The sequence below is a fragment of the Aquarana catesbeiana genome, linkage group LG01 (assembly GCF_042186555.1).
Source record: "Aquarana catesbeiana isolate 2022-GZ linkage group LG01, ASM4218655v1, whole genome shotgun sequence".
Taxonomy (NCBI): Eukaryota; Metazoa; Chordata; class Amphibia; order Anura; family Ranidae; genus Aquarana; species Aquarana catesbeiana.
Genome location: NC_133324.1, coordinates 327,436,133 through 327,463,293, shown reverse-complemented (window position 1 = coordinate 327,463,293; position 27,161 = coordinate 327,436,133). Strand labels below are relative to the sequence as shown.

Genomic DNA, 27,161 nt, shown 5'->3' with positions numbered 1-27,161 from the left:
GCAGTACATGGTATCAGAATGACCAAGGCCAAGATTCATGCCAAATATTCTGCCTTGTATTTGTTAATGAATGGTACATGTCTTCCCCGTAGTAGATCTGTACTAAAAAGGTCATATTGTAGAAGACAGTTCTAATGATTTCCTTCTTTTTTATGTATTTTTTAGAAATTCTTTCCAAAGACAAGGACAGCATTACATCACATTTCAGTAGATGGCCCACAGTGCATGGTATTAGAATGACCAAGACAACATGTTATGCACTCAGCAAGGTTCATTCATGCGGAATAGTCTGTCTTGTATTTATTGATGAATTGTACATGCCCTTCTGGTAGTGGGTATGTACTAAACAGGTCATATTTGTAGGAGACAATTCTAATAATCCCCTTCTTTTTTTTATATATAAATTCTTTATTTTCAAAGATCACATTTCTGTAGATAGTCACAGCACATGGTATAAGAGTGATCGAGACAACATGTTATATTCTCAGCAAGGCCATGATTCATGTGGAATAGAACTTGTACTTATTGTTCGTGCCCTCCTAGTAGTGGATCTGTACTAAACAGGTCATATTTGTAGGAGACGGTTCTAATAATCACCCTCTTCTTGCAGTGACAAGCCCAATTAGCAACACCCACCTGTAAGTCACAGGCCTCCCTCCTCTGGGACAGTGGGACCCCCAGAGTCAAGCTTGTGAGACTGCTATTTGTTCTGCTAGCTGATAAGAAAAGCCTTGTTCTTTCTTGAAGCTGAATAGACTCTCTGTACTGTGAGCGAGAGAGAACGAGGGGTGGAGAGAGAGTCCGAGTTGTTATAGAGGAGGAGCGGTCAGGGGGATGGAGACATTGACTTTGTCATTTAAAGTCATTCTTCGGTTGGGAAGAAAGTCTTTTGCTCTGCTTTGTAGCAGCATTAAAATGACTTTTTGTCTTATTTTTAAGAGATGTATACATAAGCAATGAAGGTAAACACAGGAGAAGGAGAGATAAGAAGGCAATAAGGGAGGAGGGCCAGCACACAGAGTGTGAGAGCAGTGGCGGAGAAAGACAGCATAGTGTATTGAGGTCTCAGCTTTCCAGGCAGACCTACACAACAATTCTTACATAATAGCACAGAATGCTTCTCTTATCGTGTATGTGGACTGCTGCAAGCATGGGAAAAAACATCTGATACTGGGAAGAACTTACAGCCTGCCCTAGAGACTCCAGTGAGAGAGGTAAGTGACATTTGTTCATAGTACATAGAAGCACAGGCGTGTGGGCTAAATGCTGTTTGGGAAGCTTTGGACACATCAAATAAATGTGCAGAACAAAGGCAAGTTAAAAGCACATGTTATCGTACGCCCTTCCCACCTCAATTCACATTAATTTAAAGTAACACTACACTCTGATTTAAAAAAAGATTCTACTCAAGTATGTATTTGTAACTCAAAAAAGTCCCTTCTATTGCCCTCAGCCTTCACCAAATCTCCAAATTCCTTGTTGTCCTTTGTTGAGCTCTGACTTCTTGGTAGAGGATGGCTATGTTTGTTCCCCATGATCTCACTGTATATAGGAACCTCGCCACCTATTCTTGCCCAATCCCGAGATGGACTAGGGACTATGGGATTTGTAGTGTGCATATAGAGTAACGCACAAGACTACAACTAACAGAAATTGCTTGTTTCGAACAAACGGAAGTGAGGGCAAAGAGGAGAGGTTCATGGAGGATAAGGGAGGATGTTACAAGGTGGCAAAAAAACACACAGAAAGGAATTATTTTATGAACAAGGAATTTAGTGGAATTATTGGACCATTACGTAGTGAATATGTATGGAGAAGAAGCATATTGTTAATTGTCCCTTTAACACAAGGATAAAGATCTTTATTTGCAACCATCTGACTAATTTTTAAATCTCATTGGACTTAGCAAAAATAACTCATTATAACTTATGATTCTGTTATGTTAACTTTGTGAGCTCCATGACTCTAGTATATTCAGCAGACCCGAAAGAACAAAGAAAAAAGAACAAATATGATAGGGGTGATTCACGGTCTAAAACCACAGCTTGATTAACAGATTAAAAAGCAAAAACAATACATTTAAAAGTATATCTTTACAGACAGTCTATAAGAAATGTCATGTCAGTTTAGTACTATAAAGCAGTGGTCTCCAAACTGCAGCCCTAGGGCCAGATGTGGCCCTTTGCTTGCTTTTGTCTGGCCCTTGGGGCACTATTTCTCCCACTTATATGAGAAACTATTCCTCCTAATGACACCAACAATTGACCATAATTACTGCCACTCAACAATAAAAGGAAATATTCCTCCCACTGACACCAATAAGGGGGCATAATTCTTGCCACTGACACCAGTAATGGGGCACTATTCCTCCCACTGACACCAATGATGGGGCACTATTCCTCCCACTGACACCAGTAATGGGGCACTATTCCTCCCACTGACAACAATGATGGGGCACTATTCCTCCCACTGACACCAGTAATGGGGCACTATTCCTCCCACTGACACCAATGATGGGGCACTATTCCTCCCACTGACATCAATGATGGGGCACTATTCCTTCCACTGACACAGTCCAGCCCCCCTAAAGCCCAAAGAACAGTAAACTGGCCCTTTGTTTAGAAAGTTTGGAGACCCCTGCTATAAAGATAAGTATCCCTATGACATGGTCACCTGACACATAGTCGAATTAAGCTGAAACAAAGGAAACCTAATCTAGAGAAAAAAAATTTGTATAACTAGGAAACAATGTTTTTTTTCATGTAACAGAGAAACATTACAATATGAAGGGTTACATTTCAATAGAGTCTTTGCTTTAAGATCTGTAAAATATTGGGCAGGCAATTGTGGTTTAAAAAAGAGGGATGTTGAAATTGGATTGATTCTTTTTTTTTTATGCCTCTAAATATAGCTGTATTTCAGCCAATGAGTTCAGGTACATTGTGGCATTCAGGTTTGTGTTTTAGAGCATTGTTCAAGAGAAAAGAAAAAAGCCTCAAACCTGCGTTCAGAGAGGTGCTACATACACATATAAACGCACGTGTATGCATGTACATTTTTACAGCCAATGTGTTTATGTACATTGTGTACATTGTGGCATGTAGGTTTGTAATTTAGAGCATTGTTCAATAGAATGAAAAAAAAAAGGCTCAAACCTGCGCTCAGAGCGGTCCCACATACATTATTTCCAGTGGCCAGAACAAATGAATATCCTAGCTAATAGAATGAGTATACACCCATATGCTTTTAAACACTTATAAATGCATGTAGTTACACACCAAAAGGAGCATTTTATTATGCTGGATTTTTCTGCTAGCCCCTGGCTGAAAGATCCAACGTAGATAGGAGTATTTTAACCCGCCCATGTGCATGAAGTTATATGCGTAGTTGTTTTTTTCAAACCTTATCATTTATTTTTGCTAAGGCTAATTTATGAAAAATTGAGCAATTGGCATTGCAAGTAGCTTTTGTGGCTCATTAATCCACTAGAATATAAATCAATAAACGTGAAACCCAGCTGGCTACCCCATGCAACAGTCCAATTTCTCCATTTAAATTTATATCAGTCACATGTATTACTTTGTTATTGCTTGAATGCTTCTAAAATAATTTCCAATTCTGTTCTGGTTAAATTTAAACTGAAACATCAGTGTGTTTTACTGTGTATATTGGATTGTTTTCACAAATGAGATTTTAAAATATAAGTGAAAGCAACAAGTGAACTGTTACAAAGAAATGGCAACCACCCCAACCTATAACTGGCCTTTGCAGCAAGGAGCACGTGGAAGGGTGATGCATATAAAAAAACAACAAACAAAATTCCCAGCTCACTTAACAGCCTGTAACAAACCCAATTGTCCCTCTCTAACAGTTCACGTTAAAACCAATTGGTCTAGTTTGCGCACATTTGCAAATACATGCGTAAGCTGCAGTGGCCACGTCACAGCACCTGAGTATAATGCAGTCTTAACTCTATAATTACTATGGTAACATTATATTGCTCTGGTCACAGTGTATTGGAAAAAAAATCACAATTAATAAAAAAGAAAACAAAATTGATTTTTTTTTTCCCCACATACTGTCACCAGTCAGTGTCCCTGATCACCGCCAAACCAGTTATATGATAACGCTGTACTGCACTGCTGACAGTATGTAAAAAAAAAAATAGTACATTTTTTTATTTTTTTTATTAATTTTCCAAATAATTGTGACAATAAATTATAACAAAAAAAACTGGCCATGCCTCTTACTAAATACCTTGGACTGTCTACTTTCCAAAAAGGGGTCATTTGGGGGTATTTGTACTGTCCTGGCATTTTCGGGCCTCAAGAAATGAGATGTGTCAGTACATCAGGGTTTTCAGATATACTGTATATACCATAGTTTGTGGACTCTACAACTTTCCTACAGACTAGAAAATAAATATTGATTTATGAATATATTTGGGCCTAAATTTATAAAGAAAGATTATTTATTTGCAAAATTTTATAACAGTCTTTTTTTCGTTTAGTTAGCAAACAATAAAAAAACCCAGTGGTGATTAAATACCACCAAAAGAAAGCTCTTAATGATAATAATTTCATTTGGGTACAATGTTGCATGACCACACAATTGTCATTCAAAGTGTGACAGCGCTGAAAGCTGAAAATTGACCTGGGCAGGAAGGGGGTTAAAGTGCCCAGCATTGAAATGGTTGAGGGCTGGTATGCCTGGAGGGAGCCCACCCCTCCATAAAGGTACAGGGATGCACTGGACACCCATCCATAGCACAATGGCAGCAAAGGTGAACTGTGAACTGTTAGTGAACTGTTATCCAGGAAACAGAGCAGCTTTTCCATATATTGAAAGATCACTAAAGGCTGCCATACACAGCTCAAATCTTGCTGAACTGGTTTGCCACTGTCGGGACAACCTGGTCTGAATAAAGTCAATTGTTCAACAGGCTTGTGTTGAAGAAACCAGGTGGAAAATTGTTGGCCGAAGAGTGGTGACTCTACAGGTATTTTGACAGTCACTGATGCCAGCTGTCCATATACACCTTCTGTACACCTTCTGTGGTCTCTGTGTGCCTTTACTCCATCTTGGGTACCAAACAGTTGGCCCCGCCCACAAGTGATCAGGAAGGATGGAGTTGAATGAATAATTTATTTGAATGACCATGGGCTAATTAAAAGAGACTTATAGTATATGTGTAGAGTTACAGAGTCACAGGCACCAAAAAATTGTACACAGCTGATGTACTCAACAATTTCATTCCGCAAAAAGCCTCGTCACCTGTATATTTTTCCATGCTAAGTGTTCAGACATTCTATGGAATGTTCCTTTAAGCTTTAACCACTTGAGGACAAACAATGTAAATGCCTAAAAAATGTCAGAAAAGTACCCCTTGGATATATGTTGTATGCTACTTTCCTCCTCCCCCCAGAGCTGCTTCTCCTGACTGTCTTGGCCAGATTTGCATCACAAAGGTAGCTACAGCTGCTGCTGTGTTAAATGAAGCCCTGTTAACTGTTTTGAATGCTGTTCAGAAGCCTAACATCTAACTGTAGGTTTCTTGCAACTTGAAATAGTTTGTTTGAACAAGCTGGTACGAACAAACTTTTTACTTCGCTAACAGAAGTGCTGGTACAAACGGTTTACTTCTCTAACAGAAGTGCGTGCTCAAAGCACTGCATAAAATATATGTAGAATCATCCGCATACAGTATACATTGCTGTGCTCTGATAGAGAGAACTTCCCATCTTGCTCCCAGAAAAGTTGAGTTCGGCTGAGCTCTGCTCAGCCACTCACAGGGAGCTTTGTATTATATGTATAATATAATTGGATGAAGGTGAGTTTGTGATGTTATCCACCTGCCTCTCCATCTCAGCCAACCAGAGGAAGTCTAGCATTCACTGCTGAAATACAAGGCTTCCTGTGAATGGCTGACCAGCGCTCAGCCCAACTTGATTTTGTACCGGTGTCTTGCCGAGAAAGTTCCCTCGGCGGATAAGTTCCCCCCTGTACTGCGCAAGCGCTGCGCTTGCGCAGTACGAATGACCAGGAGCCGCCGAAAACAGCCGAAGATGAAAATCTTCAATCAGCTGTACACGGCGCCTGCGCCCTAGGTCCAGGCTGAAGCCCCACCATCCAAGTGGACCTAGAGGGGGAATAAAAAAGTGCCGAGCGAAGCGAGGTCGTGCCTGAAGTGTGGCGAGCGAAGCGAGCCCGTGAGGGGCCCCCTTACAGGCGCCGTGTACAGCTGATTTCTTCTGTATTTCGCTTCGGCTATTTCCGCTGGCTCCTACTGCGCAGGCGCTGCGCCTGCGCAGTAGATGGGGGTCCTTATCCGCCGAGAGGAACTTACTCGGCAGAACACCGGAAGAAGGATGGGAAGTCACAATCCTGCTGTTGGAACACAGCTCTGTATAATACATGTAGCCGATGCTACATGCAGTTTATACAGCGCTCCGAGCGGTCTTATCTGTTAGTGACGCAAATTGTTTGGACCATCTGGGTCCAGATGAACTATTTAAAGTCACATTAAATCTGGAGTTAGGCTTTAAATGAGAAATACCATGTAATAACATCACGGTTACATGGTAATTACTCTGTTTCATTCATATGCATATCAAAGGAGTTGCATTTTATCTGCATATACCATGTGAACTGATGAAGTCATTTTATGTTAACTGATGAAAATGCTTGTAACAGCATTAAAATATAAAAAATTGAAATAAAAAAATAACATTCTGTTTGCCTAAATGTTTTTTTCTCTGCAGACGTATTTAGGATACAGCATTATAGACTCCCACCATTAGCAAAAGTATACAACAAACTCTTATGCCACGTACACACGACCAGACTTTCCGGCAGAAAAGGTCCGACGGAACAAATCCGTCAGACATTCCAATCATGTGTGTGCTTCATCGGACCTTTTCTGTCGAAAAATCTGACTGACCTTAGAAATAGAACATGTTTCAAATCTTTCCGATGGACTCGATTCCTATAGAAAAAAACGTTCGTCTGTATGCTAGTCTGACGGACCGAAAACTACGCAAGAGCAGCTATTTGCTACCAGCTATTGAACTTCCTTTTCTAGTCCGGTCGTACGTCATCATGTTCGAAACGATCGGACTTTGGTGGGATCGTGTGTAGGCAAGTCCATTTTTTTGGAACTCCGTCGAAAAGACCTACGGTGTTCAGTCCGACGAGAAGTCCACTCGTGTGTACGCAGCATTACAAGATTGTAGAACATGAGACATGGGCTGGGCTAGAAAGAGCTGGCATCTAAAGCATAGTCTCCCACATTTAGGTGTTGTATACAAAAGCGTTTGTGTTTTGCTGCTGACATGCATTTCATAAAGATCAAGAAAGCAGTGTTAGAAATTTGAATTGAATAGTACAGAGTAGTATTAATTTGTGCTTTTGCTATGCAGTGCATTGTTGTATGTGTTTATAAATGCATGTCCTGTTGTGATGCGTTTGTATTGCTTTTGTGTCTGTAAAAGTAAATAGGAAAGTAGTACATGGTAAATGCACCGAGATCTAAAAAGCAGACCATTTATTTCTTCCAAGTACCGAAAAACATTCAGTATTGCAGTCTGTGCCTTTCTGTCATGGTGACAACCCCTCCACTTATCTTGTACTGGTGTCATAGGAGCAAGAAGTGAAGGAAAATATTCACACCAGGGTCACAGACTAAAACCTGATAAAAAATGTATTTCTTCCCTGCTCTACCCAAACCACTATTAGGTTGAAGTTAGATCTTAAAGTGTAATTACACTGCATCTGAGTACCACAAACCAAAAACACAATTCATTTTTAATATTCAAATCAAACTCACCCATCCATCCATGTCTTCATGCTTTATTTTGCTGAGAAATCGCCTTGAAAAGAACCTCTTAGCATTTCTGGTCGTGGCCTTCTTGAGTAAGGGCAGAAGGGCATGTAGCATATACTGCAATCCATCTGCCTTTAGCTCAGACATGCGGGCAGGAGGGTGTCCTTACCTGGGAAAACCCCTCTTTCTCTCTTGAGGACTACTGGGATGGAAACCACAAAGTAACTGAAGAAATGTAAAAAAAATGTTTAAAACAAGTAATTATGATATACTTTTTTTTATCTATTTACTAATGCTAGCAGCACAAGGATTAAATATAGTCAATGTTAATTGAGAGAGGGAAGTTCCACTTTAAAATTATTGGAATAATTGGAATTAAACCTAAAAAGTAAAAAAACTGCTGATTTTGTGGGCTTTTTATGACAGAAGAGACCTTGCTGTCAGAAACCCTTCACCCTGTCTGTCATGGTTTGTGTACAGTGAGCTGCAACAACATACTTTTCTGGCACTTCTTTGTGCATGTGTATTGTATTTGCATAGGAGGGAAGAGTCCGAAGAGTCCAAACCCAGAATGAAGACTGGGAGAAAAGATGGAAGAGCCCATGACAGACTGGAGTTCTGACACTGCTGCGTTGGAGGGAATCCCTTGCCAGATAAGCCTGCCATAATGTGCTAATATGCATTGCATACTATCACATTATGGCTAAAAGTTCCTCAGGCCAATTTCTTTTTTTGCAGAATTTGAATTCCGCTTTAAGTTAGGTTGAGAAGCCACAATAATTCCTACAAACTGACAAATACTTTCAGGGGACTATTTAAAATTGAGCGCTGATACCACTAACTTTAGACTAGAGCAGTGTTCACTTCACATTGTGCCTGCCTTTAAAGTGTTACTAAACTCACAACAGTAAAATCAGTCTGCATATGCAGTAAAGCATGCTTGTTATACTCATTATGGAACCTAAGGGGTTAATCCTGCTTATTGCGTAAAAAGGCTGTTTAATCCTGTCTTCTCTGATCCTCCCCTTCTTCCACTGTCCCTAATCCATTTTGTGATAGTACAGAGCCTTGGGGGCACTCTACACATGCTCAGTTTGGTGTGTATTGCTAGAGAGTATTTTTTGGGGGGGGAGGGTGCAATCAGCACAGGGCCAATCAGCACTGTCCAGACAGAGGAACAGGGGTCCTGCAGCCTCATAGGACAGTCAGAGTAGAATGAAAATCAAAATAAAGCGAGCACTAGGTAAAAAATTATATATATAGCAGCTGGCAAGAAAAAAAGGTGAAAATACAACCTTCAAATAGCAATAGTGAATAAAGTTTGTGCAGTGTCTAAATATAAATGGTACACTTAATAAGTATCGTATTTTCCAGTGTATAAGACGACCTTTTATACTTAAACAATCCTCCAAAAATTGGGGGTCGTCTTATACGCCGGTATATGGATGTCAGCCTGCTGGATGTGCATTAATGTCCGCTGAGCCAATCACGGCGAGCGATGTATTCTAGTAATGAATACAAAGCCTGCTCAGATTGGCTTTGAGAGTCAGAGAGGCGCGGGCTGATGATGTTCCAACCTCTTCCAATCACGGCGAGCGATGTATTCTATTAATGTATACAAAGCCTGCTCGGATTGACAGAGGTTGTAATATCATCAGCCCGCGCCTCTCTGAATCTCAGCCAATCCGAGCAGGCTTTGTATTCATTAATAGAATACATTGCTTGCCGTAATTGGCTCAGCGTCGTGTACTGTATACAGTATGTTACCGAATGCGGCTACCCCTCGGTTCCTCTTCCTTCCATGGCCACCTCACCATCCACCACCGGAGGTTTGGTTTGAAGCACCTGACCCTCCATCTGGCACCTGACCCTTCATCTGGCACCTGACCCTCCATCTGGCACCTAACACTTGACCCTTCATCCGGCACCTGACCCTCCATCTGGAACCTGACCCTCCATCTGGCACCTAACACTTGACCCTTCATCCGGCACCTGACCCTCCATCTGGCACCTGACCCTCCATCTGGCACCTAACACTTGACCCTTCATCTGGCACCTGACCCTCCATCTGGCACCTAACACTTGACCCTCCATCTGGCACCTGACCCTCCATCTGGCACCTGACCCTTCATCTGGGATCTGACCCTCAATCTGAAGCACCTGAAGGGGGTCGTCCTATACGGTGAGTATATCTCAAAACCAATGTTTTAGCTGGAAAATTAGGGGGTCACCTTATACGCCCAGTCGCCTTATACGCCGGCAAATACGGTAAAGAAAGTCCAAGTAGTGGCCACCGAATTGTGATGAAAAATGTGAACAAATTGTCATCTAACAGAAATCAGCTGAACTTTTCAGTGAATCCAAAGAGCTCCTCTGATAATGAGTATGGAGTGTCAGAACACTCACCAGATATCAAACAGACTTCACTAGCATTGAAACAGGAGACAATACACCCAAAGTGTTGCCAAATGTTCCTCCACAGTGAAATCCCTCCACCAATCTATGCACTCACCAGAAGTTGAACCAAGATAAGCCTTGAACTGCTGGTATGTAGTATGATGATTATGTAGTCCGTTGTGCTGGTTGTGTGATCAACTCCAATGGGATAAACACTGTGTAAAAGAAGCTCACCAACGGGAGCCAGAGCAGTGCTCATATAGTGTAGTATTTATTTAAATAAAAAGCAGGTACATGTACTCAAGCAAAAAAAATGGCCATAAAAACCTACAAAGAAAAACCGCCGCTCCTACCATGAGCACGCGGCGGTGATGATGTCAGCGTGTAGGCCTCTCCCATCATCACCGCTGCATCCTGCAATAAGGTATTAAGTGTACCATTTATATTAAAGCGCTGCACAAACTTTATTCACTATTGCTATTTGAGAGTAAAATGAAAACTCCTCCCATAAGCTCTAACCAGACACTGATAGAAGTCACAAGAGTGCTATATACTGCTGATGAGAAAAGGTATTTAGCAGTTTATATTTACTAAAATAATTGCATTCCCATGTTCTATGTACTGTGGGACACCAGATATAGTGAATGCGGGGTCCTGGGTTTAGTAACACATTTAAGTCTTTCATAAAATGTAGGTCATGGTGTGTAAGATGAAGGGGCAGACTTACCAATTTAAACTCTACACTGTTGGTCACCACAGCCATCACATGGTACAGAGATGCTTGGATCAGCTCTGTACACAGTGTCTGTGTGTAGCAGGGTGAAACCCCTGTTAGTTAGCACTTCCTGTTTTAGTGGTATGGTATTGTCACTCAGGTGAGGTAAGAGCAGGGTATTTCAGAGGAGGCATAGTCTGTGGGTTTCAAGAAGAAGGCAGGGCACCTAATGTGCACTTATGCTTTCCTCTTTGAGGGAAAGCTGCAGCTTAGATGGACCTGTAGATGGGAATAGAAAGGAGAAGCACAATAGAGGATCAGAAAAATTTTGTGAGTACCCCAGCACCCCTCTTGTAAAATGAGTGGAATGAGTTATATGCAATTTTTAAATGTGCATTTAATACTCTGCAATATCTTTGAAAAAGCTATGGATACATTTGGCTGTGTAAATGTATAGAAAAAAGTTCATTAAACATTTTGGCTCAGGGGCGCCTCTGTGGTGTGTTTGGTGAAGACTGCACGGGTAAGCCAAGCTTGGCATGGTGGGATTCTATACTCAGTCGTAAGGTAATCATCTGGGCTATTGAAATAAGGGCTACACTGGTCTGTTTTTTTTTTTGGAGGAACTTTACAATACATGGGGTGTTATTAAGGCAGTGCATTTGGTTCAAGTGAGGAATGAGTGGTGGCCTGGTGAAGAAGGGTCTGCCTGCTTATCAGTGGTAGGAAAGTTTCCCAGGGTGTATGCACCTGGCATCCTGGACCCCTATTTTTAATGGGCATTGGGTGTTTGACGAGACACTTGTGGACTAGGTCTGGAACCACTGGAGTCAGAGAGGCTACTTATAAGTATGTAAGTGTGTGATTTCTGACATGGCCTGAGCACTGAGATGAGTGAGAAACCTGAAAAAATTGTGAAGTGTAGGGATGGTGGTTGGGGTTTTGGACCTGCCATCACTGAAAACTTTTTCTGCAGGCCTTGGCAAAGAAACTGGCTTTAACCCACAGCAAGGTGTCAAAGGTGATTTCTGCAGTGCTTTTAAAATGTGTCTTTTGAAACATATACTGTAAGTTTAATCCTGTACTCAATCACCTTACCCCTAATTCAAACAATAATAATAATGACTATCTTTATTAAGATCTACAATTTGCTGTATGCGAATGACTAGAAATCCTAGACTTTATTTTGTACCTGTAAAACCAAAGATCTTCTTTTGCTTCCACCTTGACAGTTTGGTTATATGAAGGCAGTGACTGCAGGGCATAGCCATATGTAAGGAACAAACAGCCCAACACTGGTTCAAACCGTAAGAAAACAGCCTGTATCCAAGCAATAGCAAATACTTGGAAATCTCCCAATGAAATTTGATGTATTATACGTTCACACAATTAGTGTCCCCTATCTACACCTTTATGACACATTACTGCATTGACTTAAAGTGATTCTAAAGGCTAATGCTTTTCTTAATTAAGCACTTCCATACCGGGCCTATTCTGGCACTGCTCTCCTACATGTAAAAATCATAATTTTTTTGATAGAAAATTACTCAGAACCCCCAAACATTATATATTTTTTTTTAGCAGACACCATAGGGAATAAAATGGCAGTCATGGCAACATTTTATGTCGCATGGTATTTGAGCAACAATTTTTCAAATGCGTTTTTTTGGGGTTTCATGAATTAAAAAAACAACAAAACAGTAAAGTTTGCCAAATTTTTTGTATAATGTGAAAAATTATGTTACGCCGAGTAAATAGATACCCAATGTGTCACGTTTTAAAATTGCGCACACCCATAGAATGGTGCCAAACTTCAGTACTTAAAAATCTCCATAGGCGACACTTTAAATTTTTTTACAGGTTACTAGTTTAGAGTTACAGAGAAGGTCTAGTAAGAGAATTGTTGCTCCCACTCTTACACACACGGCGATACCTCACATGTGTGGTTTGAATGGCGTTTACATATGTTGGCAGGATTTACACATGCGTTCGCTTTTGTGCATGAGCTACCGGGGACAGAGGCGCTGTAAATTTTTTTTTTTTTTTTATTGCTTATTTTACTTTATTTTTTTTATTTTTACACTTTCTCCTTATTTTTTTTTTTTCTTTATCACTTTTATTCCTATTACAAGGAATGTAAACATCCCTTGTAATAGGAATGGTGTGTGACAAGTCCTCTTTATGGTGAGATATGGGATCAATAAGATTCCACATCTCTCCTCCAGGCTGGAAAGCATGAGATCAAAAAAAAAATTATGATCCCATGCTTTCCAGCCACGATCGCGGCTTTGTTTACAAGTGTGGCCCGGACGTGACGTCATACAGATGACTGGTGACCATCTGGTCACCAGAAATTTCTATGATCATCATCCAATGGCGGCCGATTCTTTTGTGGCATGTCAGGGGGTCACCATTGCTTAAAGCAGAAGTTCCATTTTTGGGTGAAACTCCGCTTTGAATAATACAAATCAACCAACAGGTGAAAAAAATCAATAAATGAAAAAACACATATATAACTTTTCCACAGTAACGCTCAAGATAAGTTGATTGAACAACAATTAGTTTCCAAAAATAATCAATAAGTGTCCAAAAATAATCCAAAAATAATATGTCAATGTCCATGAATGATTAGTGAAAATATGTTGCAATCTCACACATATGAAGAGCAGTCTTCTTTAAGATCTGCAAAATAATAATGTGAATTAACACCAACTCCTCCACCACAGTGAAAAGCAGGAGATCGAACCCCTTAAAAAACAGGCTCACCGGATGCTGTTTCCATTCACTCTCGTGTCTGGCAAATAAGCTCAGGATTTAAATTGAAGAGTCACTTGTAAACGCCACACTCCATTCTCTTGCCTGACTATACACTCCACATGTAGGGAATAGAGCTAGAGACAGAGCCTCCAATAGTGTAAAATCACTTAGAATGAGTAATTTATTAAAATATATATTGAACGTACATCAAATCAAAGTAAAATTAAGCCTTCATGTTTTATGGTGCAAGACAAGCTGGGAAGCACTGCGCTGCGATCTCACCACTCCTTCATTCGCCAGATGTCAGTTCGCATTCCCACTTTCAACATACAGTCACCGTGTAGCCACACTCCATTGCGTTTCGTCACTTCTGACTTCGACCTCCCGTGACGGAGTCGGGAGTGACGAAACGCATCAGTATTGGCTACACAGCAACTGTATGCTGAGGCTGGGAATGCAAACTGATGTCTGGCGAATGAAGGAGTGAGGAGATTGCAGCGCTTCCCGGCTTGTCTTGCACCATATAACATGAAGGTTGGTTTTATTTTGATCTGATGTACGTGCAATATATATTTTAATAGATTCCTCATCCTAAGTGATTTTACAAAATTGGAGGCTCTGTCTCTATTTCTATTCCCTACATATGGAGTGTATTGTCAGACAAGGTAATAAAGTAGCTAATGCAGTGAATAATAAAAGTGCTAAGTAAATAGTCCCAGTAAAGACAATTTGATTTCATAAAAAGTGCAATCCAGGTGAAGGTGCTCTAATTATTGCGCATTCACAGAGTGAAGTAAAAGGTGATTGGTGTCTCTTCTTATAGTGTATATGACACCTGGGTGTGGGGTGCATGACTGCGGTGGGTGAGGCACCCCCTGATGAAGTCACGGGACACATGATGCTACGCATCAGGATTGGGCAGCAGACTAACCGGAAGTGACGTAGGTGTATGAGCTCACCGCTCATGTATTACATGCCTTGCTTTATTGTTTGAAATGTGAGTACATATACGTTTTTATAATAAAATACTATATAAAACTATAATGCACTATTGGAGCCCCATTGCTTGTATATTACCTCACGGAGGGGACCAGGTGGATATTCCTGAATTTCACCTAAGGAGGTATCGCCACACATCCAGCCCCTAGGACAGCGTTTTACCACAGAGAGGCCCCCAAAAGCTAAGAGGAGCCATAAGGATCCCCCATGAAAGATGTTTATCCAGCGCTGTAACCTTACAGCAGTAAGGCGAGAGGCTTGTGAGCACGGAGGTGTCATATACACTATAAGAAGAGACACCAATCACCTTTTACTTCACTCTGTGAATGCACAATAATTAGAGCACCTTCACCTGGATTGCACTTTTTATGAAATCAAATTGTCTTCACCGGGACTATTTACTAAGCACTTTTATTATTATCTGCATTAGCCACTTTATTACCTTTTGATATTTATCTAGAAGTAATTATTTGTTCACGTTTTGTATTTACTATGCTATTTATTGCTTAAATTTCTCATGTTACTGGGGACAGAGCAACAGCGCAACATCATTTTTATTCATACACTTAGAGCCATGGATTTTGCTTTTCGGTGTTTGCGGCAGTATCAGGAACCATGAATCAGACCGAGACAGAAGTAAAGTTAAATCACACTTGTTTAATAATAATAATAAGGTAAACAGAGTAAGCATAGTCTAAACAAGCCAGAGATCAGTAACTGGATCGGGTAGTTATCCAAGCAAATGTCAGAGAGCCAGAGATAAACGTAGTAGTACAGCAAGCAGGATCAGGAGCCAGAAGGAACGTCAGTCAAGCAAGTCTTATTTATTTATTTATTTATTTCAGGTGCTTATATAGCGCCGTCAATTTACACAGCGCTTTACATATACATTGTACATTCACATCAGTCCCTACCCTCAAGGAGCTTACAATCTAAGGTCCCTAACTCACATTCATACATACTAGGGACAATTTAGACAGGATCCAATTAACCTACCAGCATGTCTTTGGAGTGTGGGAGGAAACCGGAGTACCCGGAGGAAACCCACGCAGGCACAGGGAGAACATGCAAACTCCAGGCAGGTAGTGTCGTGGTTGGGATTTGAACCAGAGACCCTTCTTACTGCTAGGTGAGAGTGCTACCACCACACCACTGTGCTGCCCTAGGAGTCTTCAACAGGAACGCAGGAGAAAGTCTCTGTGATGTTGACAAAGGCGAAGGCAGAGATCAAGTGAGCTGGACGACATTAAGTAGGCAGGACTGACAAGCAGAATTAACAACAGCTGGGTAACTGTGGAGAGAGATGGGAGCTGGCAATTAGCCAACAGATGAGCAGCCATCTCAGAGAAGGAAGGGCTGAGCCAGCCCTGACAGTCAGTCCTTTTCACTTTTATTGTTTGATAGCGCAGAAGTACTATTTATATAATTATAGTTAGAGAAGAGAACGGAGTGTGGCGTTAACAAGTGACTCTTCAATTTAAAACCTGAGCTTATTTGCCAGACACGGGAGTGAATGGCAACAGCATCTGGTGAGCCTATTTCTTAAGGGGATTCACATTAATATTTTGCACATCTTAAAGAAGACTGCTCTTCATATGTGTGGGATTGCAACATATTTTCACTATTCATTTATGGACACTGACATATCATTTTTTAGATTATTTTTGGACAGTATTATAATTATTGTTCAATCAACTTATAGGTGAGCGCTACTGTGGAAAAGTTATATATGTGTTTTTTCATTTATTGATTTTTTTCACCTGTTGGTTAAAGTAAAAAAGAGGTTATACATACCTGCTCTGTGCAACAATATTGCACAGAGCGGTCCCTTACCTATTCATTGGCAATCCCCTGCCAGTGCTGTCTGCTCTTTCCATCATGCATGTGCCTTCCCCCTTAGCAAGTCATGTGATATGGGAGCACCCATGTGGGCATGCTCCTGAACTGGTTTGTGTGCATTCTATAGACACACAGAGCACATGTAAGCCACGTCACAAACTTCCTCGTGACAGGATTATGACTGGCAGCAGCAAGAGCCTATGTCTCCCACTGCTGCCTGTGTCTCCTGTGAAACCAGAAGTGGAGGATTGGTGCTGCAGATGGGACAGCACAAGAGTGGCTGACAGCAGGCAGGTAAGTGTTTAGGGATGGAGGGGGAGAATAGTTATTGGGGCATTTTTTACCTTAATGCATCGATCTGATGCTGCAACTGTCCCCTGCCAGCTCTGCAGTGAGAACTGAGTGATCAAACACTGTTGATCTCTCAGTTCTCTGCCTCCACTCTGAGCAGAGAGCCATGACTGTCAGTCAGCGGCTCTCTGCTTCCCTCTCCAGTGCTCCCTGAAGCGATGGGCTGTGGAGGGGGCGAGAAGGGCTGGCTCAGGCTCTTGGTGGATTGCTGAGAGGCTGAGCCAGGTGCCGGCCCAGGCTTCTGAGCGCATCCTAACCCTATGGTTAGAATCTTTCCCAAGCCTGGATTGGTTGAGTGACATCAGCTGACAGCAGGCTTTTGTCGATTGAAAATGAGTCACAGGAGTGCAGAACGAACTGCACACCTGTGATCCATAGGAGAAATATGGCTAACAAAAAGCTTTGGAAGCCAACATTTTTTGACCAAAACTGTGGAAGATGTACCCAAAAAGTCAAGCAGAGGACAGTATTACTAGTATTGCCTATGGTCTCCCTACAGCTGATCTTTTCCTCATTACTGACTTACCATGCCTTGTTCTGCACTGTGTCTCAGTCTGGTGGTGGCCATTTTGAAAGAATGAAGAAAGCATTTGTTTCCTCATAACAGAGCTACCCTTCTAATGAATGAATGAAGCAGAAGCAGGGAGACCCTAATGCTGAAGAACAGTGAGCAAGAGAGTAGTGACATCACAAAATCTTATTCCAAATCTCCTGAGGCCAGCAGTCAGAAGCAGCAGTGCATTAAATCCTCACACTACAGATATACAGATACGAGTGAGCCAGGGGCGTAACAAGAAATCACAGGGCCCCATAGCAAAATGTTGTGTGCCCCCCCACAAAAAAATTAACTAATGCCATTGAACAACAGATTACCACACCCAGGCAACAGCTTATATTCATTTTGAACAACAAAGTATGCAGTATACTGCATACAGCCCCTGAAGGACACACATTACTGACCTCCATGCCTTCTAACCAATTTCTGTTCTGTTATATAAAATGAAATAGTTCAACTCACCATAATGCAGAATCAGTGGGAGCTCTGAGCATGTCACTTGCCACCGTCGCCTGCCACCAAATACAACTTGTCAAATAATGTCACCTGCCACACATTGCGGATTGTCCACTTGCCACGTCGCCTGCCACCAGATGCAGATTGTCACTTGTCACACGTTGCGGAATGTCATCTGCCACGTCACCTGCCACATGTTGTCGATTGTCCACTTGCCATGTAACGGATTGTCACTTGCCATGTCCCGGATTGTCACTTGCCACACATTACTGATTGTCACTTGCCACATGTTACGGATTGTCACTTGCCACGTCACAGATTGTCACTTGCCACGTCACCTGCCACACATTACAGATTGTCACTTGCCACGTCCCGGATTGTCACTTGCCACATCACTTGCCACATGTTACGGATTGTCACTTGTCACATCGCCTGCCACATGTTATGGATTGTCACTTGCCACTTCACCTGCCACACATTACGGATTGTCACTTGCCACGACCCGGGTTGTCACTTTCCACGTCACCTGCCACACATTACGGATTGTCACTTGCCATGTCACGGATTGTCACTTGCCACGTCACCTGCCACACAATACGGATTGTCACTTACCACATCCCGGATTGTCACTTGCCACGTTGCCTGCCACATGTTATGGATTGTCACTTGCCATGTCCTGGATTGTCACTTGCCACGTCACCTGCCACACATTACGGATTGTCACTTGCCCCGTCACGGGTTGTCACTTGCCACGTCACCTGCCACACATTACGGATTGTCACTTGCTACGTCGCCTGCCACATGTTACGGATTGTCACTTGCTGTGTCACTTTCCTGCTGTGTCCCAGAGTCAGGCAGCAGATTATCAGTCAGGCAGCAGAGAGATAATGTCATCTTTCTGCTTCCTGCGGCTGCCTGCACAGTGAGGGCGGAACTGCACTGCAGAGATGCAGGGCGGGCGCCGGGCAGTGAGAGATGATGTCATCTCTATGCTCCCCCGCCTGCCAGCTACCTGATTGGCCAGCCCGCTCACCCACGAGCCACCCAGCTGTCTTACCAACTGAGCCACCTGACAGCCCTTGGAGATGCCCGCGCTCTCACCCGCGGACCCACGGAGCCGCCTATCCTCACCGGGCCCCACTCGGCTGCGGCCCTCATAGCACCCGCGCGTGTCGCTATGGCGGTAGTTCCGTGTAGTTACAAATACATGACATCACTTCCGAATTTTTTTTCTGTTGTACAAGAATTTTCGTGACTTTATTTACGTATTCAATTTCTACTTGCGACTGTTAAGCGAAAAACGTCGTACAATCTGTTGTACGATATTCGGATCGTGTGTACGGGCCATTAGGATACTCACCTAGCCAGTGGATCCAGCGTTGAGCTGCTGGCATCATCCCTCTGTAGCTTCTGCATGGGTCCGGCGCCACTAGGCCTGCCCCCCTCCTCTTTACTAAATGGGACTGAGCGTCTTGCATCCCAGGAGGCATGGGGGGCACCCTGTAATTCACCTAGGCAAATTCCGGAGGTTGGGAGGACGGGCCACACCTTTTAAGCCTGAAAATACCAGTAAGTAAACAAACAAAAAAAAGAGCCCGATATCCACGCTGCAGAGGGGGGGGGGGGGGCTGGGTGGAGGGAAGAAGAGTGCTGAGGAAGGGTGAAGGTCTGCTTTAATTGCCTTCTGTCTAAATTGGCCCTGTGTGATATAAGTGTGCGTGTACAGTATGTATAAATGTGAGATAGGGGCCCTGGACTCTTTCAATAACTGGGTCTTTATCTTTAGGATAGATAACAGATCCAAAACGCCCTGCCATATACCATTTATTCTAACTGCTTTGCAAGATTGGCACAATAAAAGAAATCTTTATCTTTATCTTTGGTAATTTGGTTATGTGATCTTTTCCCAGTTCCTCTGCAACTCAATGGGCAATATTCTGTCTGCAATAATAGAAACAAACAGTCTTGTAGCCTAGGATAGAAAGGCACTTCCCTGTTCCCCCTGCCTTCCCCCCTCCCTTTTTCAAGCTAACAAACTGGCTGGAGACTGCACTCTCCACTGTTATCTCATTTTTGGGAAGACAGGAAGTTCAAGGAAGCAGTACTGAAAGAGCAGGAAAGAGCAGGAGCTAGCAGCACTAAAAGCTGTAAACTGAAAGTTCTGGAGTAAGAATTTTAACAAATAGTTTACTGGGGAACTTTAATTGTGCTCAATGTATTAAGATTAAGCACTGATGGTTTAATACTACTTTAACCTTTAATTCCTTATAATCTTCTCAGCCATACCACATGAGACTCCTGCAGTCTTGTGGGTGGCTCCAGAACCGTGATTGACAGCTTAGTACTTCCTATTCTCTCCTCCTTGTCATCCAGCCCATATAATGCTTCTGAGCATGCTGTAAATAAAAAAAATAATGTTATTGCTAATTAGATTTTTTTTATTAATTAGTTACATGAGAGCCACAGGAGTGCTCCACTGTCAGACATGATTTTGGAGCCACCCTGCAAGACATGCGTGACACTTGGGGCAGCTAGCTAGGGGAGGGTGTGAAGAAGGAGTGCAGGGCTCAAAAATGGAGCATGCGGAGACAGAGTGGCAAAGCAGAAGACTGTGGATTGGCCAGCATGGCATTGCCGCTTTGAACATTTATTCTCTACTGATCTAAGGCCTCATGCACACTAGGCCCAGCACCTCCCACCTTTGCTTCTGGCAGGAGAAAAGCAGCTAGAAAAAATGGCCACGTTTTCGAATGTGTTTAGGCACGTCAATTGTTTGGGTATTCATTTAATCCATTGGCCAGGATATTAAAGTGTTTATAACCCTAAAAAAAGAGCTCCCATTCCCTTAAAGCAGATTAAACAGCACAGTGCTTGCGCTGTCTAACCTGTCCCTCTCTAAACTGTAAAAAACCTGGCTGATCCTGACACTTCCTGTTTCCTCCTCTGTGTACTGACCATGTTAATCATGGCTGCTGAGCCCTGATTACCGGGTCAGTTTACGTGCCACCGTCATCCGCAGCTCTTCTCTATGCCCCCACCTCCCTGCCTGTCAGCTCTGTGTGTCTATGTCTGTGTCTACGCCCCCCACCTCCTGCCACTAATAGTAGTAAAGAAAAGTTGTAAAATTGTTATCGCCAGCCTCTCTGTTTTATCCAGGCATACCACACTGTGTAAGTGTTTCTTAAAACAAAGCCTCTACAATGAGGGAAAATTGTACATTTGCCCAATGACAAAGACATTATCAGTCTATAATATAAATAGGTTTATTTTAACAGTGATAGACAGAACAACAACAAAAACGTCCAGAAAAACGCATTTCAAAAAAGTTATGAATTGATTTGCATTTTAATGAGTGAAATAAGTATTTGACCCCTTTACAAAACATGACTTTGTACTTGGTGGCAAAACCCCTGTTGGCAATCAGGTCAGATGTTCCTTGTAGTTGGCCACCAGGTTTGCACACATCTCAGGACGGATTTTGTCCCACTCCTCTTTGCAAATCCTCTCCAAGTCATTAAGGTTTCAATGCTAACATTTGGTAACTCAAATCTTCAGCTCCCTCCACATATTTTCTATAGGATTAAGGTCTGGAGACTCGCTAGGCCACTCCAGGACCTTAATGTGCTTCTTCTTGAGCCACTCCTTTGTTGCCTTGGTCGTGTGTTTTGGGTCATTGTCATGCTGGAATACCCAACCACTACCCATTTTCAATGCCCTGGCTGATGGAAGGAGATTCTCACTCAAGATTTGACGGTACATGGCCCCGTCCATCATCCCTTCAATGCGGTGAAGTTGTCCTGTCCCCTTAGCAGAAAAACACTTCCAAATCATAATGTTTCCACCTCCATGTTTGACGGTGGGGATGGTGTTATTGGGGTCATAGGCAGCATTCCTCCTCCTCCAAACACAGCGAGTTGAGTTGATGCAAAAGAGCTTGATTTTGGTCTCATCTGACAACAACATTTTCACCCAGTTGACCTCTGAATCATTCAGATGTTCATTAGCAAACTTCAGACGGGAAGCTGCAGCTGTGGGCGCTGCAGGATTTCAATCCTTCATGGCGTAGTGTGTTACCAATTGTTTTCTTGGTGAGTATGGTCCCAGCTGCCTTGAGATTGTTTTGCTTTAATTAAAGGTTCTTGCGGTAAAACCAAGGAAGATTAGACTTCTGTAGTGTATCAATGCTTTACTAAACAGAAAAGCTGCACATACAACTATAGGATACACAATACAACACAATTCATAGCTTACAAAAATTGCCTACAACATGCACAAGCCAATTATCCTTTCTAGCAAAATAAGCATGTACAAAATGTACATAAACTAAACAGTTACTTAGGGTTCAAGATGTAATGTCCTTCATCTTTCCTTGGTCAAAGTCCAAACTCAAAACAGCTCCAAAGCTCTCCAGCTTTTTGCAGCCATTTCTCCTTTGTCTGATCACATGCTTCTTTCAAAAGACCCCAATCCCCTCCCACCAACTTCCTGTATACACCAACTTCCTGTTCTCTGCTCAGCTCCAAAACCTATCCAACTGGTTTATTTACATATCAATGGAGGGGGAAAGCCTAGCTTCCTTAGAAACATATGGTCTCAAAAATATATCTAACTCCATATTATGGCTATCAAGTCACTACTAATAGTCATGGCAACACAGAGATCATTGACAAGATTCCCCCGTGAGGTGAGATCTTGCATGGAGCCCCAGACCGAGGGAGATTGACAGTTATTTTGTGTTTCTTCCATTTGCGAATAATCGCACCAACTGTTGTCACCTCTCACCAAGCTGCTTGGTGATGGCCTTGTAGCTCATTCCAGCCTTGTGTAGGTCTACAATCTTGTCCCTGACATCCTTGGACAGCTTTTTGGTCTTGGCCATGGTGGAGAGACTGGAATCTGATTGATTGCTTCTGTGGACAGGTGTCTTTTATACAGGTAACAAGCTGAGATTAGGAGCACTCTCGTTACCTGTATAGAAGACACCTGGGAGCCTGATTGATAGGGGGTCAAATAATTATTTCACTCACAAATTAAATCAATTTATAACTTTTATGAAATGTGTTTTTCTGGATTTTTTAAATTTTTTTTCCAATTCTTTATTTGTGCGTGACATGTGGAAATACAGAAACCTTCACATTGGTGTGCATAAAATGAAACAATCAAAATACAAGACCAAGCATACAAACACCACATTATTGTAATAAATGAACCACAATCTCAAGGAAACCATCCCTGGACTTCCGGGTCTAAGGAATCTCCGCAGCCCGCATGAAAAGACGCCGTATTCATAAATGAAAAGTAAAAAAATACGGTAGAGATGACCCAAAGGATCTCTTCTACTAAATGAGAACAGTGGAAAAGAAGCAAAAAAAGAAGAAAAAGAAGGGGGGAGGGGAGAAGAGCAAGAAAGAGGGAGAGAAGGGGAAAGAGAAGAAAAAAAAGGGGGGGGGGCAGAGGTAAGGATGGAGGGGGGTGCCACCATCCAATCACCCAACCATGTCCGGGGGAAGCCTTGCGAGGCGGCCCGCATCCAGGGAACTAAGCCACCAGCTCTGCATATTCCTTGGAATGGACAAATTTGTGCCAATAGAACCATTTTATGAGAAATTTCTTTTCTGGATATTTTTGTTACATATATAGTTACATAGTAGGTGAGATTGAAAAAAGACACAAGTCCATCAAGTCTAACCTATGCGTGTGAATATATGTCAGTATTACATTGTATATCCCTGTATGTTGCGGTCGTTCAGGTGCTTATGTAATTATTTTTTGAAACTATCGATGCCCCCCGCTGAAACCACTGCCTGTGGAAGGGAATTCCACATCCTTGCCGCTCTTACAGTAAAGAACCCTCTACGCAGTTTAGGTTAAACCTCTTTTCTTCTAATTTTAGTGAGTGGCCACATGTCTTATTTAACTCCCTTCCACAAAAAAGTTTTATCCCTATTGTGGGGTCACCAGTATGGTATTTGTAAATTGAAATCATATCCCCTCTCAAGCGTCTCTTCTCCAGAGAGAATAAGTTCAGTGCTCACAACCTTTCTTCATAACTAATATCCTCCAGACCCTTTATTAGAACTTTGTTACCTTTCTTTGTACTCGCTCCATTTCCAGTACATCCTTCCTGAGGACTGGTGCCCAGAACTGGACAGCATACTCCAGGTGCGGCCGGACCAAAGTCTTGTAGAGTGGGAGAATTATCGCTTTATCCCTGGAATTAATCCCCTTTTTAATGCATGCCAATATTATGTTTGTTTTGTTTTTTTTTGGCAGATTACATGTGTTTTACTGCTTTTACATTAGTGACTTGTCAACTTCAAAACACCTGTACAAAAACTCTGCAAAAACTCTACAAAAACACCTGAGAAATGCCAGAAAAACTCATGTAAAATAGCAATACCTAGATAAAGGGAGCCTTAACGCTCCTGACTCTAAATACGTGTAAACACCTATTGTATGTATGCATGGACACATAGACTAAGGCTGGCCATACATTATACAATTTTCTGATTCAATTTCCTTTAGATTTACCTTCAACTATGTAGTGCAAGGGCCTGTCTGATTGCATACAAATTGAAAGGGTTTAGGTTTGACCTCATATTATATGGTTTTGGTAAATCTAAAGGAAAGTTGAACAGGAAAATTGTATAGTGTATGGCCAGCTTAACACAGAGGGGCATTTAGAGGCAGAAAAAAAAGCCAAACGTCCCCAAACGTGGCGTTTTGTATACCCAGTGTACTTTAGGTCTAATTGTGAAACAAACATTCCCCTTACATTGCTAGATAGAATCATTTTGGAGCCGAAGGGGAAAAATAAATTTTTGGGTTTATCGACACTTTAAGAATATGCTGAAAGCTCATGTGAACTACATGTGTAACAATACTATTGTACAAAGTAGATCATTTAATTAATTCTGCTTGTTCCATAAGGCACACTGGGGTCATACGAAGAGTTAAATACCGCACAAATATTTGTCTTAAAGTGGGACTAAAGTAAAAGAGGGCCTTACCTCTGCATGCTAATAGACTGCTACTATTTGCATAGTTTTTTTTTAATAGGATTTGGACATTTTTAGTGTTAAAATATTACAAGTGCAGATTCCAGAATCGGTTCTTTGCAATTGTTGAGTAATATTACATGTCTGTTTTGATTTGTGATGCTCTGTGATTGCAGCAAAGTGTAGACAATTAACTACTCTATATGGGTTGTGTGTTTCTAGTAACTGAATGAACTAATTAGTAACCTATTACTTATTGCGATGTCAATATTAGGCCAACAGATATGTATTTAGTATTCCAAGAGAAAGTAAAAATGAAGGGTGGCCTCCAATCTGCACGTACAGCAGTTTCTGTTGAGGAAGGGATGCCAAAGTATTGTATTGTGTAAAAAAGAATAAAATTATTCAGCTGTGAATATTTTATTTTGTTTGAGTCACAGAGTGATAGGCACACACGTGTAGCACTATGTTCATGGTAAAATTTAACATACAATATCATAATCTTACTTCATATATAATATTTCACAAAAGCAAAAAATATAGATTATAAACATGTTACACCTTCCTATTAATGTGATTGTGTTTTATTTATTATATGGCTAATAAGGTAGGGCATGAACTACATGTAGACCAAAATATCAGCATATGCCTTCATAGGAAACCCTACAGGAAGAATAAAATGTGGAGGCTGCAGAAATGACCTCTCTTTCTGAAAATACCAATAGTCTAGTTGTCAAGGTAATCAAATGGCATCAATGTGTTCTAGGTCACTGACTCAGAATAAGTATGCAGATCAGAAGATCTGATTTCACTCTGACTTCCCCCCTCCTAAAACTGCAAATGTTGAATTGCTTGTGTAGTTTGTGAAGCTCCCATGGGCTTCCTCCTCACTGTACAACCCCCCCCCCCCCCCCCCCAAACCTGCTTGTCTGTGCCCAGAGTCTGGCCGCAGCTCTTAAATTACATTATGTATGTACAATTATTTTACTTATTCGTTACCCCTAGACAAAAGAAGCAATTACCCTTTACAGTGCGAGATAGAGAAAAGGGGCATTGCTATGTGATATTTTTTCCAGATAATTGGAGTTCAGCCTTTAAAGCGGTTGTATACCACTTTAGCACATTTTTACTTACAGGTAAGCCTATAATAAGGCTTACCTGTAGGCAAAATGAATATCTCCTAAACCTGTACAGTTTAGGAGATATTCACTTTGCATGCAGCCACTGACGTCAGAATCGCCAAGGCAAAATGTCAGCTCCCTCGGTGGTGACCGGGTGACGGTGCGGGGGGCTTCGTTCTATGGCAAGTATTTCATAATGAGCTAGTATGCGTGTATGCTAGCTCATTATGCCTTTGCCTTATAGGTTTTTTTTTGTTTTGTTTTTATTGTTCTGGGTATACAACCGATTTAAGTGAACATGTGCTTTGCCCATGCAGGACAAAGCAGCATGTTCCCTCTAAAAAGGAGCTTCACCCAGGTATTTGACACTTAACAGCCCATTGAGTCCAGCACTGTCTTCCCCCCAGCTGATTTTTCTAAAAGGTCGTTTACCTCAGACATCGCCATCTTGGATATGAGAGCCAACTGTGATTTCTTGATGATTCACAGCTGGTTTCCCAATGCATGTGGGAGATCGAGCGGCCCAAGGAGACTGGTCCTGCAACTTCTCAGGAAAAAAAGATGCACTTTAGATAGTGGCTGTGGGTAAAGAAGACAAAAAGAGAAACTTTTTTGGGGGGAAGGTCCACTTTAATGCCGGCCCCACCAATTGCATATACTTCCATTCCCTCTGCTTTTGTGTCACTCTGATCAGCCAAAAAAACTAAAGAAAGGAAGCTTTCACAAGCTGTGATTTGGAGTTTCCATAGGCTTTGGTTCCTTTTTCACACCACACTTCCCAACCATCCTAGATTACGCAGGATTGTCCCCGGATTTTAACAAGATCCCAGGGTCCTGTAGGTCCTATTGAGTATAACTGCATGTCACGTTTGAGGCCACTACAGGTCCAATACTGTGACTGTACATATTAACCACACTATGAAAGATGCTCTGTGGAAGGTGGTGCCCAAGATGCCACCAATCAGCACATTTTGTCAAGCTGCTGAAGCCTAGTGCCAGTCAGGACAAGTTGGAGCCTCAGCTGTTCTGTCTGCCTGAGAAGCAGTGGTTGGACAGGTCAGCAGATTGGTGCTCTGTCCCTAAGTGTGAACAGGGAGCAGCTGACTGAGCCTTCATGGCATCCCAGGGCACAGATGAGAGGAGGCGGCAC

General features: G+C 42.0%; 1 protein-coding gene across 1 annotated transcript in view; it reads left to right on the top strand.

Moving 5' to 3' along the window:
- Nucleotides 1-677: 677 nt before the first annotated feature.
- The window catches only part of GAL3ST1 (galactose-3-O-sulfotransferase 1), a 98,343-nt gene continuing 71,859 nt past the window's right edge, over nucleotides 678-27,161 (top strand). The window contains exon 1 of the mRNA XM_073630953.1: nucleotides 678-1,214. The gene's annotated coding sequence lies outside the window, so the exon portion shown is untranslated. The remainder of the gene's footprint in view (nucleotides 1,215-27,161) is intronic.